Genomic DNA, 15,796 nt, shown 5'->3' with positions numbered 1-15,796 from the left:
TTACAGACATGGATAATGTATGTAACAAAATGCCTTGCATATTAATAGATGCTCAATAAATTAGACTATAATAAAATATATTCAGCAATGACAATAGTCTTAACTATTTAAGTATTTATAATACTTACTAACAAATTTATATCATTATTAGATAATTCAGAAGTTAACTCAGAACCTGGAAGTACCTCAAGGTCATTGTCCCCTATATCCAGTTAGTCACCATTATCACCTACAACTCTGAGAGCACCCAGGAGTCCTATATAAGCTAGAACAAAAGTGCTTCAAAACCCCATCTAAGGTTCCTTAGTATTTCTACCAGACTCAGTCTGCCCTCTCTCTGCCTTCCATATCTTTTTATTTCCCATCCATATCTTGATTCTCCCACTCTTTCCCTACCCCTATGGATTAGTAACCCTGCTTTTAGTCATAGTTATAATCCTGGCATCCCTTCAAGGCACAATTTCTGGAATCTTATCAAAGAAAAGAAGTAACCAACACACCGCCTCCACCCTTGCTAGAGCCTTGTCTGATGGTAGAGAAAGTTTGGGCACCAGACTCTACTAATTCTGATACAAGTAACAGACACATTTTGAATTAGCTTCAGCAAAAGGAATTTATTTGTAATGATTCTGACTCCAATTCCAATGTGTGTGTGTTCATGGGGGTGGTTCCTCACACCACCAAGCAATTCTCCTGCACCAGCTGAGTGTCCTACAATTCAACTCAATTCTGACACTATCTACCTGGGGATAGTGTCAGATTCCACAGGGCAAGGGCTCAGTCCCACAGGACTGTCCAACCCTGCCTTCAAACACCAGTCAAAAGTCCAGGTTATCACTTGTGCTTCTGACTAACCTGCTATACATTGGAGGTTCCAACAACCCCTTTCTTGGGTTCAATTAATTTGTTAGAGTAGCTCACAGAACTCAGAAACATTTTACTTACTAGATTATCAATTTATTATAAAGGGATATAACTCAGGAACAGCCAGGTGGAGGAGATATACAAGGCAAGGTATGGGGAAAGGGCATGGAGCTTCCATGCCCTCTCCAAGCATGCTATGCTCCCCAAATTGCCATGTGTTCACCAACCTGGAAGCTCTCCAAATCCCATTCTTTGGGGTTCTTATGGAGCCTTCATTATGTAAGAGGCATGATTGACCAAATCATTGGCCATGGGCAATTGATTCAGTCCCTCAGAGGTGGGGAGTGGAGAATAAAAGTTCTGACCCTCTAATCACAAGGTTAGTTCTCCTGGCCACCACCCCTTATCCTTAGGTGGGCTCCAAAAATTACCTCAGTAACATAACTTAAGACACCTTTATAGCTCACATCACTTAGGAAATTCCAAGAGTTTTAGGAGCTCTGTGCCAGAAATGAGGATGAAGACCAAATACATACATCTTACTATAAATCACCCCCACCCTCTCTATCTCTATCTTTGTTCCAAAGCTGCCCTCAGTTTTTATTTTCATGTGGCCAACATAGCTTCCAAATTTACACCATCTTTGCTCTTGGGAAGATTTCCAACTTACTAGATGACTCAATCCAAATTTCAAATTCTCAGGAAAGGATGTGATTGGCCCAGTTTAGGTCAAGTGTAATCCACCTTGATCCATTCAGCTATGGACAAGGGGCAGATTCAAGTAACACAAATATGGCAACAGAGGGTCCACTTTTATGTTCTCAGAGAAGAGATGGGTCATCAGACCTGAATGGTGTCTCCTACATCATGTCTCACCCATTCTTCCCTTCTTTTCCATTCCCACTGCCACCATTCCTGGCCCTTCAAGTCAGGTAGGCCTTCCCATTCACTTCCCCCAAAGCTTTCCTCCTCCTTTCTCTTCCATCTCTGACTTTTTTCATTCCCTTTCACCTATTTTTGTTGTTGTTGTTTTTCACTTTTTAAAAAATTGAGGTATAATTGACATATAACATTATATTAGTTTCAGGTTCCAACATGATGATTTGATATTTGTATACACTGCAAAATGATTCCCACAATAAGTCTAGTTACCATTTGTCACTCTACATAGTTACAATTTTTTTCTAATAACTTCCGCAATTTACTCTCTTAGCAACTTTCAAATATGCAATGCAGTATTATTAACTATAGTCACCATGCTACACCTTACAACCCCATGACTTATTTTTTTTATAACTGGAAGTTTGTACCTTTTGACCTCCTCCCACCCCTCTCCCCTCTGGCAACCACCAATCTGTTCCTTTTGTCTATGAGCTTGGTTGTTTTGTTTTCTTTTGCTTGTTTATTTGTTTTGTTTTTTTAGATTGTACATATAAGTGAAAGCATACAGTATTTGTCTTTCTCTTTGTGATTTATTTCACTTCATATAATGCCCTCAAGGTCCATCATGTTGTCACAAATGGCAAGATTCCATTCTTTTTTATGGCTAAGTAGTATTACATTGTGTATATATACCACATCTTCTTTATCCATTCATCATCCATCAGTGGACACTTAGGTTGCTTCCATGTCTTGGTTATTGTAAATAATGCTGCAATGAACATGGGGTGCATATATCTTTTTGAATTAGTGTTTTCATTTTCTTCAGTTAACTACCCAAAAGTGGAATTGCTGGATCATATGGTAGTTCTATTTTTAGGTTTTTGAGGTGCTTCCATACTGTTTTCCATAGTGGCTGCACCAATTACATTCCCACAGTACATAAGGGCTCCCTTTTCTCCAGATCCTCATGTGACCTTTGTTATTTCTTGTCTTTTTGAGAATAGCCATTCTGACAGGTGCAAGGTGGTATCTCATTGTGGCTTTGATTTGCATTTCCCTGATAATTAGTGATGTTGAGCTTCTTTTTCACCTCTTTATTTTTAAATTTTTGGTTCATACCCCAGCTTTTATTTCTGCTCCTGGTCTCTTTGTGATTTTGTGACCCTTGACCACTCACTGTCACATTAAACTTCAACTTTCCCTTATGATTTGTGACTCAGCTTACTTCCCTTGGTCCAGCAAATCCACTGGCCATCTCAGATGAAAGGTTCTGTTATAGTCCTAATCCCTCAGAACCCCACTCCCTGCTCCTCTGCCCACTTCAGCAATGGTCCCACAAGAGGGAAGAGGGAGAACATGAGCCTGCAAACTGCTTCCAGATGAGTACAATATTCCTAAAACACTTCTTTGATCATATCACCCCTTGCCTCAAAAATTCTTCCATGATTCTTTAGCCTGATATTCAAAGATCTTTCAGAGTCAGGCTCCAAGTTATTTTCCCAACCTTTTCTCTATTTCCTTAATGAAGGTTCTAATCCACACACATTCCCTGAATGCTTTGCACAGAATTGTATTGCAGGTCTATTGTATACCTGGCACCTGGGAAGCAATACATACTTGTTTCCTGTATGAATAAATGCAGAGTAAATGTCGGTCTGGCATAACTTGATTTATTTGATCTTGAACAGTTTTCACAGTATAGTTATATGGAAGATGTGAGAAATTACATTAAACCTATACTGACCCTATGGCATATGTTGGTGCTGGTTTTTAAACCAAAATTCTGACAACAGCATATTTCCTATTTGTCTTTTTTCATAAAAATGGAGTACAGAATATGACAGGAAAACATCTTAACTATTTGCATATGCTGGTTGTTTGAATTCCAAGCTAAACAAAAGTTTACTGTATTTCTAAATCCATCCTTTACTAGATGCCAGTAACTTGGGCTGTATTGTGAAGCCATCTGTAATTTTTTGCCTCTAGGATCTTTTGGCCTCTGGACAATACTGTTACTTATCCTCTTTATCAAGCTTAGCCAAGTAAAATGAGACAAAGCCTGTTTTGTATGCTATAAGAGCAACCACTTCAAGTTAAATTCTTTCGAGTCTGTTCTCACATTATTTTGTGTCACAGATACAAAATACCTTGACCTTCATTCTCTAAAATCTGTCTTTTGAAAAGGCATAATGAATCACAACACCAAAAAATGATGTAAGCATTTTTTTGCCGATGTATGAAGATACTCTTGTCAAAGGAATATTTTACTATGAAATCTATTATATCTGTTTTAGCTCACCACATAAACCAACTTTAGTGTGGGTATCAATAAATACTTGTTAAGTGAATGAATGAACAAATATGGAAAGTAAGAGAATCATGCATTTCCAGTCAATGACAGCTACGTTAAATGGAGTTAGATATAGGTTAATTAATTTTAAAAGTAATTCAAGAAAATAAAATACCTAGTTGAGCTAACTAAATTTATTCTATATTATTAATTCCATAACTGTCTTTCTACCCTTTTCTTTTATCTTCTCTAAAAAAGAAAATTATATTTAAAAAATGTTGGTGTTAAGGTTTTTCAGTTTTTACATTACTGTGTAAATTTATAATGCTTATTCACTGCTTCCGTATTGAATTTTAAAATATGTTTTATCTTGGCATAGTGACCTTTGAATTATTTTATTCAACTCTTTAACTGTCATGCATGCAAGGTGGCGTTGGGGCAGGGGAGGCAAAATGTCTCAGCCTGAGTTCCTAAAACTGATGCTGTGACAAATTTTGGATGAAGCTTTCTCAGGCTACTTTTGTAGTGGAAAAGGGCTGTCTTTTTAAAGGGTCATTCAATCCTTGCCTTTTTAAAAATCATAATCAAAATCTCTTTAAATATTCTTTAAAGTTTAGAAATGGATTTTTTAATGTATGAGGCTCTTTCATTAAGCTAAGATTCCAATAAATTTTCACTTATAATATTGGAAATCTTATTGCCAATGATGTTAAATTTATGATAATATTTTCAAGCTTTTAAACTATATCTAATAATACTAATAGCTAATATTTTTTCAGGGTCCTTGGTCTATGTCAGTTACTATGTTGGGGCTTTTACATGAATTATCTTACTTAAGCCTCACAATAACCTTATTTGTGCCCATTATACAGATAAGAAAACAGGAACTGAGAAACAAAGCAATGTGCTCAAGATCATACAGCTGGCAAATGGCAGGACCAGGATTTGAAACCAGATCTGCCTGATGCCAAGGCCTCCAGTTTTCAAATCTGCAACATTATGGCGAAGTCCCCTAGTAACACAGTCCTGAGAGAGGGCATTTTAGAAAGGCAAAGCCTTGAGGGAGATTGATTGCTTTGGCATACCTTCCAGGTCTTCAATACAGATTAGAATTTGCCTGTTTGCCAGAGGCAAATAGAAATGGTACAACAGGAGAATGAGTTAGAAGCTATTGCATTTCCAGGGTTAGTGCACTACAGTAGCTGCTACATCCTGGTATACTGGATTCTTGCCCTTTGGAAAGTGGGTTACAAACAGTTGTGCTCAATTGTGAGGTTTAGATGAAAGAGAATGGGAAGTCTAGAGAGCTATCTTAAATTGTGTGAGCATGAGGATGTGGGGATGACTGTTTAAGGAGAAATAAAGGGACCCTCTCCCTGGCCCTCTCCAGCCCCAAAGGAGAAAATACCCACTGCCCTACTGCTCATGGGTGCACCTGGATTTTCCTCTTTACCTGGTACTGCAGGAATCAGACATCTCTGGGAAGTTTTCAAAGTTAATTTGTCCCCAAAGGGAGTACAAAGGAATGGCATGCTTTTAGATCTCTTTTTGCTAGTTTAAGCCAAGAATGATGCTTCTAGACAGCAGTGAAAGTTGAGTATGTGGCTGAGTGCAGCATGTGATCCCTTAATTTCACTAGCGTTCCATCCTGCAGACTGAGGTTGTTAGATGTCATCTTAAGTGTGTGTTTAATTTTTCTCAGTTTTGAACTTTGACCTTAATCTGGGCAGGCATATGCAGCTAAAGGGGGATACCAGCATTCCTTTCATGTCAGTGTTTCAGGTCATACTCCTTAGGCATCAGATATTCCCAGAAAAAGTCTGGCATTTCCAGACTTAATTTTTTAAAGTCATCACTGATGGCTCTTGAAAAGAAAGATCCAACTAGCATGCTAAAGTGAAATGTCCAAGGCTGAGTATACAATAACTGTTTAAAAGGTATTTTGCAAAACTCTGATCCAGTTCTTCCCCTCATGTTAAGTAACATATATTTGCCACACACACTCTCCACCCGCTCTTCTAGGAGCAGGCCTTTGGTTTCACATCCCATTCTCATTCCAGCCTCATCACTATGCTGAAACTGCTTTGTTAAGGTCACCAGAAAACTTTATATTGCTACATTCTAAGATCTTCTTTTAGTTGTTTTATTGTTGTTGCTAATCCAGTCAAGTTCCTTATCCCCTTTTTATATAGCGAAACATACATAAATTTGGTCCAAATGAAATGCCTCCCACCCCCTACCGTGGCCGGATAGATGCAGTGGATTTTTCCAAGACTCCTCAAAATCCCACAGGACATACTGCTGCCAGTGACTGTATCTGCACCAGGTGGAATCTTGCTAAATCCGAGACACTTAACTCCATGCAGTGCCAAGCCATTTTATACTTGGAACTTACATCACCGTTCAGGAAGTACCTACACGCGTGTCTTTAAATGGTTTCTGGTTTTGGTTTCCATGTTAGCACACTCCTCATTTTCTTTCTATTTTTTTGGCTGTTCTTTCTTAGTCTCTTATGTCAGCTTCTCATCTGCTACCCAACAATTAAGTGTCAGTGTTCCTCAGAATTCTATCCTAGGCCTTCCACTCTTTGCCCTCTATACTTTCCACTGAGAAAATATCAATTCCCATGAGTTCAGTTGTCTATACACTGACAAATCCCAAATTTGTATCTCTGGCACAGATCACACTTCTGAGTGACAGATTTGAATATGGAACTGCCTACAGGACACTTCAGTGTAGATGTCTCAAAGGCATCCCCAAGTCATTCGGTATGTCCAAGACTGAACACATTGATCAGTGTTTCTTACCTGAGTTTATGGCTCCTTTATTCATCCAGTTACTCAAGTCATAATCCTGGGGCCCATCCTTGACTCCTACTTCTCCTTCATCCCTCCCATCCAGTCAGCCAATCAAATTCTTAGATATGATTTACCATTGTCATCGTCCAATGGAGAGTGTCCTTGGCCACAGATGCAAGCATCTTAGTCCTTGGGATAGGTATATCTATCTATTACCAAACACGGAACTGAAGAAAGACCATCACATCTGTGACAAACACTCCCCCAGTGATGGTAGTTCACTGCCAGATGCCCCAGCAGTAACATCAGCTGCAGGTTATGTGCAGTTCCTGGCATTAACACCAACTCCATCCATTTCTCTCTCACAAATGTATGACACATGGAACTCTCCTTACTGTAATCCGTACTCAGATTTCATTTTCTAAGCAAACATTCCAGTCTTTGGGACAGTTACTAATATATATATATAACATCTGTATATAACTAATATATAGATGTTCTGGCTCTTTCCATCAGGCTTTGTGGGCTGATTAATATAAGCCACTAATGACAAATAGATCTATGTTGTAAGAGTTGATAAAATCCAGTTTCTAAATCTACAGGACTGAGAGCCAGATCATAGGCTGTGGTAAATTCACCAAGATAATCCATCCTGCGAAGACTCTTGAAAGGAGGCCAGTTGATCTTGCCTAGAGATACCCATGTGCTTTCCATTTGCAATGCCTCTGAGGTCTTCTTGGGAAGATGCCTAAAGCCCTTGAACATTTGTTGAAAAAAAAAATACAGAATTGCTTGACTTAGTATAATGCATGCACAGACTTCCTTTGGTGATGGGGATTATTTGCAAAAATATGCCAGAAGCTGGGATAGCAAAGGGAGTTGCTTCACCAGCCATTCAGAGTGCCTGGATGTGGTATTCCTCCTACACTGGTAAATATAGTGGCTACACAGAGAATTAACAATGTGGTGTTTCTCATAATAGCAACCTGAATATAAATGCCTTTGTTCATCTAACATTTTATTCTTCTCCCAAAGAGGACTGACCACCATATGAAATATGCCTTTGGGGTCCATTTTGTGACAAGTAACCTCAGAGATGGTTCAGCCCAAATACAGCTGACTCTGGCATATACAGTGCCCATCCAAGTCAAGTTCACCATGGCTGCAACACTGAATTGGGTTCACTAAAAGCATCCTGTTGGAATCATTGCGGCCTACGTGGGAAACAACTGGCCATTCTCTGCGTGTGGCAGGCATTTTAGGGCTTCAAGGACACCTTTTGTGGCCCATTCAGTAGAAACCACAAACTGCTTTAGGAACTCAGAACGATGATAAGCAATGAGGCTAAAAAAGACAGACTTCAAGGAGGAAACAGCATTCCCTGAGTACAAGAGGAGAAGGTAGGGCATTCCAGACAGAGACAAGTTTTGGAAGCAAAAATGAGCTTTAAGAAGACCAGCCTGCAGAAATCAGAAGGTACAAATCAGGCCAAAGTTCGGAAAACAGTGCAAATGGAGGGTTGGTGCCAGATTGTGGAGGGCCTTGAAAGCCAGGAAAAGGACTTTAATCTTGACTGGTTGGAAAAAGGGAGCATCTTGAGGACAGCTTGGAGAACAGAGACCGAGAATCAGGAAGACTAACCAGATGACTATTGTAATAACCAGGGTCTAAGGATGTGAACTAAACTGGCTGCTGTAAGAAAGAGAGACATTTCTGAAAGGAAAATGGTGCAGTAGAAAATAACCCAATTTATAGTTATAATCAGCTATCATGCGTAAGAGATAATGTAGGGCCTAGCACTATGAGTCTCTCAGTGGGGTCCATAAAATGTTCATAAGCACCCACCTTGGCTTTCATTCATCACACATGCCTTGACTCAAAATTCTGGAACATTTTCCTGTTCCCTATCTGAGCTGCAGATAAGGGAAAGGGGAAAGATTTCTAGGCTTCTAGAAAATTGTTGGCCCACAGGGCAAGAAAATTACCTTGATTTTCCCTCTTTGTCCCTCATATTTAATGTCATCAAGCCCTGCAGATCCCAAACCTCCCTCGTATCTGCCCTTTTTCATCCATCTCCACTGCCTCTGTTCTCATTGCTGCATTTGGGTTCCTACCATAGATACCTAACACATCACCCATCTTCCAGTCCTGCCCCTTTCCAATATATCCTCCATACTTCTATCAGTGAACTGATAAGCTTTGCAAAACTCTAGTCTGACTATTGCAATTCCACTTTAAAATATTAGTGATTTCCTGCTAAATGTGTTTAGAAGGAAGTTCAATCTCTTTATCCTAATATACAAAGGTTATCTTGATTTGGCCCAGATGTTGCAGATAGATGTATATTTTTGGCCACATATTTTAATATGTTTGGGAAAATTCACATAAAAATCTGTATGTTAGATTTCTCTTGAAAAAATATCTGACAATATTTGGACCTTCATTCATAATTACTACATCAGGCTGGAGTGAGGAATCGTGGCCCATTTGGACAAAGCATGTGCTCTCTGGTTTATCACTGTCTCCACTCTCCATATTGTATTTTACCCAACCTGCTTCACTCATTCACCTTATCTGCTTAGCTTCGGAAGCACTTTTGTTTGCTTCCTGTGGATACCCTCATATCATCCCCTATTACTTCTTCCCACACCCCTTATTTTACTGAACTACTTATAAGAAGAGGTAATATTGCAATAGGTAATGTAGCTTCCAGACTGTGTGACTTTGTAAACGCTGCTTCCTCTGTTTAGAACATTCTGCCTTTACCCTTTACCTATCTAACACCAACTTTCCTTCAAGACAGTTCAAGGGCTCCTTCTCTAATTTCCCCTTAGTTCCCAGGCTCATTTCTTTGCCCTTCTCTGTAGTTTTCAACTCTTACAAACTTACTTTTATTGCCCCCATCACACTCTATACCTGCTCATTCACAGCACCTATCATACTGTGCTATAGTTAATAGTCAGAATATTTTCCACACTAGACTATAAATTCCTTGCTAGATTTGCATTTCCTTTGCTTGGCACAGTACCTGGTATCTTATAAGAGTAAATATTAATGAGTGATGTTGGAAAAATTTATTTAGGGGTAACAGGCAAAACTAGTCAGTACAAAAAAGAATGTAATGGAAAGAGGAAGAGAACTGAACAATAGTTAGTAGGTGAGAAAAGGGAATGGAAACAAAGAAGAATTAATTTAGAGGAAAATTTGTCTAAACAATCTTAAAGGCAAAAGGAAGAGAGGGTTTCAAGTTCCAAACAGAGACTCAGAGCCATCAAATGCCCTAGAAATACCAAGGATGATGGTATATTGAGAAAGTCCAGGCTTTAAACAAACTGATAGCCAACCCTCAGTTCCACCACTTACTAGCCGTGTGATCCAGCAAGTTACTTAACTTACTTAGCTCTTTTGAAACTCAGTTTCCTAATTTGTCAAATAAAACCTACTGTGGCAAGGGAGTGATTAGAAATAAAAAGCAAAAAGCTGAGAGAACTGTTTTCATTAAAAATGCTATCATAGGGCTTCCCTGGTGGTGCAGTGGTTGAGAGTCCGCCTGCCGATGCAGGGGGCACGGGTTCGTGCCCCGGTCCGGGAAGATCCTACATGCCGTGGAGCGGCTGGGCCTGTGAGCCATGGCCGCTGAGCCTGCGCGTCCAGAGCCTGTGCTCCACAGCGGGAGAGGCCACAGCAGTGAGAGGCCCACGTACCGAAAAAAAAGAAAAAAGAAAAAAATGCTATCATACACTGGTACCCCTTTATCAGTGTGTGGCAGATACATTCTCCCTCACTTCTCCATAGAACACCATATAAATTTGAAACCCTCAAGACTTCAGGCCATTGACAGTGGTAGCCAATGGAATTGATAGTGATGCTCAGCAGAAACAATGGTACCAATCAGGAGCAGCAGTGTAGGACAGTGCTGATGCCCATCAAAGCCCAGAGGAAGCAGCACTAGTGCCTGGCAATCCGCAGCAACATGTGCATGGCAGACACAGCGGTACCCAAGAAAGATGGTCACTGGCTGAACTTGTCTGTGAACACGTGAGGCCCCACTGAGGACTCTCAGAAATACTTTAGGGTAAGCAGGGAGTTTTGAAAAGCATTAGTAGGTAAGAGCAAAAGCCAGAAAAACTCAGGTTAAATTACTATGGACAGTTGTTAGAATTCAAGATAATGCATAGAAAATTAGCTAGCAGAGCACCTGGCATTTTGTAGGCACTTTATAGTATTCACAAAAGATGTGTATTGCTGTTATCATTATGAGAAGAGCCAGTCATTACAAAGACCTTGTCACAGAAACTGCCTTCCACTTGCTTTTTATAAGTATCATGTTTTACCTTTTCTTTGCCTATGTTTATCTCATTCTAAACAATTCAACCAGAATACCAGCTTCTTCTACATACCTGCCCATGCTTCCTATTTTATTCTTCCCACTATCTTGGATTCCAATGTTGCAAAGTGTCAGAGAAGTCCAGTTGAAAGATTTCACTTCACTTAGCCAATAAAACATATCTTCTGTCTTATTTGCAATGGAAAATATGCCACCTATTCTAATTTCCCACCCCTTCCCCGCCAGGCAGAACCTGCTATCTCCTGAGAATTTCCCCCAAATCTTCAAAATACTAGCCATAGACATTTAATGATGGCCCAGTAGGATGTTCAGTTTTCCTGTCTCTTCGCTAGGAACTGGAGTATTTCATCTTCTCCACGTAGGACCTGAAGGATTAAATGAGCTCCTTCATGTTTCTAATAGTCTCTGCTGATAACTTACTCAATAACAAAAAGATAACAAATTAAGGAGTATGTACTGTTTCTTAAAAAAAAATTCGCTCATATAATTTTTATGTGCTTGTCTTGATAATAATTTGATTACAATTTACATTATCCAGTTTCAAAGTAAATCCTTTTTTTTTTTTTTTTTTTGGCCACACCGCATGGCATGTGGGATCTTAGTTCCCCAAGCAGGGATCGAACCTGCACCCCCTGTATTGGAAGCGTAGCATCTTAACCACTGAGCTGCCAGGGAAGTCCCTGCCATATTCTACAAGTTCCTCAAAGCAAAGAACAATTAAATTTTATCTTTGAAATACTGTGAATTATAGAAAGAATTATTTCATAACACGTGACCTCTTAAAATTGTTTGAATAGTAGACATAAATTTGCAGAAATAGAGTCAATATATTTCTTCATCAAAAGTGACCTTTAAGGGGCTTCTCTGGTGACGCAGTGTTTGAGAGTCCACCTGCCGATGCAGGGGACACGGGTTCGTGCCCCAGTCCAGGAAGATCCCACATGCCACGGAGCAACTAGGCCCGTCGGCCATGGCCACTGAGCCTGCGTGTCTGGAGCCTGTGCTCCACAACGGGAGAGGCCACAACAGTGAGAGGCCCGCGTACCGCAAAAAAAAAAAAAAAAAAAAGTGACCTTTAGGGAGTTCCCTGGTGGTCCAGTGGTTAGGACTCGGTGCTTTCACTGCTGTGGCCCGCCGGGTTCAATCACTGGTCAGAAACTAAGATCCTGCAAGCTGCTTGGCAAGGACAAAAAAAAAAATGTTACATTAAATATACCTTAAAGGTAGAGTGAGACATTTAAAAGAGTAACTGTAGTGCCATGTACGCACACAAAAAAGCTTATTTATTAACAAAAATCAAAGAACTACGTTTCCTAATAATAAAGCTGAAAAACAGAATTTCCGACATAAAACCAAAGGTTGCCAATGAGGACAGCCAACAAAATTGTCTAGCAACAAGAAAAAATGAAAGAAGGCAGGGAGTCGTTCCAAGCTCTAGAGTTAGTTCATTAGGTTCTAGGACAACTAGTTGACCTGCTGACTCTCTGACCATTCCTGACAACCTGATCTCCTAAAAAGGCAAGAGGTGCTTCATGGGAAGAGGGTAGTGGACTAGAGCAGAGAATCTGTGTTTACTGGAAATCATCATGGCTTCAGGTCTCTTATTTTGGTCTTCAGAATATAATCAGCTTCATAGAATACAAAATATACAGACATATATGCTATCTATGGCTAACATATACAAATTTGGTAATTTTGCTAGAAATTGTCTTAGTGAAAGATCACACAGTGGTTGAAAAGGAGGATTTTATCTAGGTAGCATTACTTTTATTTTACTCATGGATAATTAAGAACTCTAAATATATTGGTATGAAACATAGAACCACAGATGATTTGAGATTCTCTTCGGCACTACAAGTTGAAAGGGCAAACGTTTATAAAACCACAGTGATAGATGTGTATAATAAAACAAAGGAGAAATGACTAAATAGTATACATTTATTTATATACATATTGAAGTTATGATTTTAATATCAAAGTAGCTGTTGACTTACATCATCCTAGATTTAAAAACAAAGATCCTTCTTGATCTCAGGCTCTTGAATGATTACATCAGGAAAAATCTTCATAATTAAGGCTTTTGGTGTCTCTAGCACAGCTCCAAATGGGAATATTTTAATAGGCTTATATAAACTAGAAATAGGGTGATCACATAATTTATTGTCCAAGCCGTGACAATTTTGAGAGAGAAAGGGGACACTGACCAGGTGGCACATGAGGAAATGAGGCATAAACTAGGACTGTCCCAGGCAAACCAGTGTGTGTACTCCTTCTAGTCTAGCTGGAGATAAATCCCTTCTCCCATCTCAGCTTTTTATAGATATTTCCCAGTTTCAGCCTTGTCCTACCCCATGGCTGTAAGGTAGTGTGGAGGGAGAAGTCCATCTTTCACCCCTACCCTAATTTCCCCCTTAATTCAAAGAGGCTTCATCTTCCCTTTGAGAGATTTCTTCACTGGCAATATTCAGCACTTGCCTACATGTCCAGCATCAATAAATCAAATGATTATCAAAATTACATACAACATATCTGTCAACTAGAGAAAAGATAAAAGACTTTCAAAGACTAAAGACAAAAAAGATTGTAGATTACCACCTGATGACTCTGTTTAAAATGTGGTGGAATATTATCTATGAAGTATTAACAGATTATTTTTCTTTGACACGTTCCCATCTTTTAACACTTCCCCTCCTTTGTTGCCTCAGGGAAGGGGTGTTACAGAAGAAAGCAGATTTTAAAAGAGCCTATTCCTTGCTTTTAAGTTTCAAAACCCAGGCCCTCAGGAGACCTGAACAGACTCAGGGCAGTTTTAAGAAAAAAAGGAAAAAGGAGAAAAGAAACAAAAATAAGAACCTGGCTTCAGGCCTGGAGGGTGGAAGGAGAGGAGAGTCAAGGGGAAGAAATAAGATCTTAGAAGCTTGGGGTCCTTGAGAAAAGAGCATCTGCACTTCCTCACCCCATCCCTCAGGTTGAATTGAGACCTGCAGGGGTCTACAGAAATCTAGGATAGGTTTAGGAGAGCCAAGAACAGAGGGGAGGTCCTGCAGGTGGGAAGACCCTGGAGAACAGGCACCTTAGACAGCCTCACCCATTCCCCAAGAGGGTGCAGAAAGCATGGGATACCTTCTGTGTGCCCAAGAGGGTGATGAATGACCCTGACACCTTACAGAGTTTTCCACTGTCCAGCAGGTCATGGGAGCACTTGACTCAGCAGCAGAATGACCACTGTTGCCCAAGAGAAGGGGCCAGACCCAAAGGGGGCTTTAGGAATGAGCCTGAGAGCTGACTCAACGACAGCCCGCATGGAGCACAGACTGAGGACTCAGTGAGGCGATGGTGGCCCCAGAGGATGTCAGTTTGGCCAGATGATCTAATGCCCAACCCCCACCTCACACCCTGGCACTCCTGGAACATAAGTACAACGATGGGAAAAGGGAGGAGAAACCCCAACTTAACTGATATTATGTTTCTGCCATCCGAGGGGAAAGCTCAAACAGAACTTAGGCTGAGCTAGAGGAAAAGACATTTGTATTTCTTATTCATATGTGTTTGTGGATGAGAATTTGAGCCCAGTGCATATAGACAAGGACATGCAAAATGACAGATTGTAGTGCGACCTATGCAAAAAGAATGAGGAGGAAGGATATCAACCAGAACAGCTTTGAACCCAGACCTCCTCCACTCACACAGTGAATTCAGATAGGTCCTCCGCCCTTCCATTCTTTTCAAACCACTTTAACCACTGTGTTAACAAGTCCTTTCAATGCCATTTCTTTGACACCATCGCCTTCTTTCTATCTCCAGTGCCACTGCTTTAGCCCAAGCACTCACCATTTCTCTTTTGCACTAACGTATTGTATTAATAATAATAACGGTAACAGCAACAACAAGCTAACATTTGTGTGGACCTCCTATGTGGCAGGCATTGTGCTGTTTGCTGTATCTCTACTAACTCTTCTAATTGTTACATCAATCCTATGGGGTAGTTACTATCTTTATCCCCATTTCACAAAGGAGAAAACTGAGGCCCAAAGAGGCTAAGTAAATCATCCACAGCCATAGAGCTAGAAAATGATGAAGCCAGAAAATCTGGGCCCAGACACCTGTCTCCAGAGCTATTTCAAATGACTACTCTATACTGCTTCCTCTTAGCTTCCTAACTCTCCCTGCATCTAACATTGTGCCTCTCTCTTCCACATTATTACCTACATAATCTTTCTAAACCATAAATCTGAACAGAGTATATCTTTCATAAAATCCTTTAAAGGCTTCCCATCATTTTTAGCATAAAATATAAACTTCTTAGAAAGCTGACATGATTCAGCTCCTGCCTGTCCAGTCCCATCCCATAGGCATATTTTCCTGGCAGAATTTTCCTGGAATTTTCCTAGAATTTTCCTGACATATAGTACTGGCAATATTCCCTGACCCAAATGAATGGACAGGATGTCTCACTCACACACACACCCAAATTCCCACTTGCTCCTTTTAAGAGTTCACTTATGAGCTTCCTGGTTTTGGAAGCATGTTTTTTTATGATCCTAACCTAAAATATATAATAATAAATTCTAATCAGTAACTTTCTTGTCTGGTTAGTGAATTTTTTGTCTATCT

The sequence above is a fragment of the Lagenorhynchus albirostris genome, chromosome 2, assembly GCF_949774975.1.
Source record: "Lagenorhynchus albirostris chromosome 2, mLagAlb1.1, whole genome shotgun sequence".
Taxonomy (NCBI): domain Eukaryota; kingdom Metazoa; phylum Chordata; class Mammalia; order Artiodactyla; family Delphinidae; genus Lagenorhynchus; species Lagenorhynchus albirostris.
The sequence above is the reverse complement of the archived record's forward strand: the minus strand, read 5'-3'. Positions refer to the sequence as shown.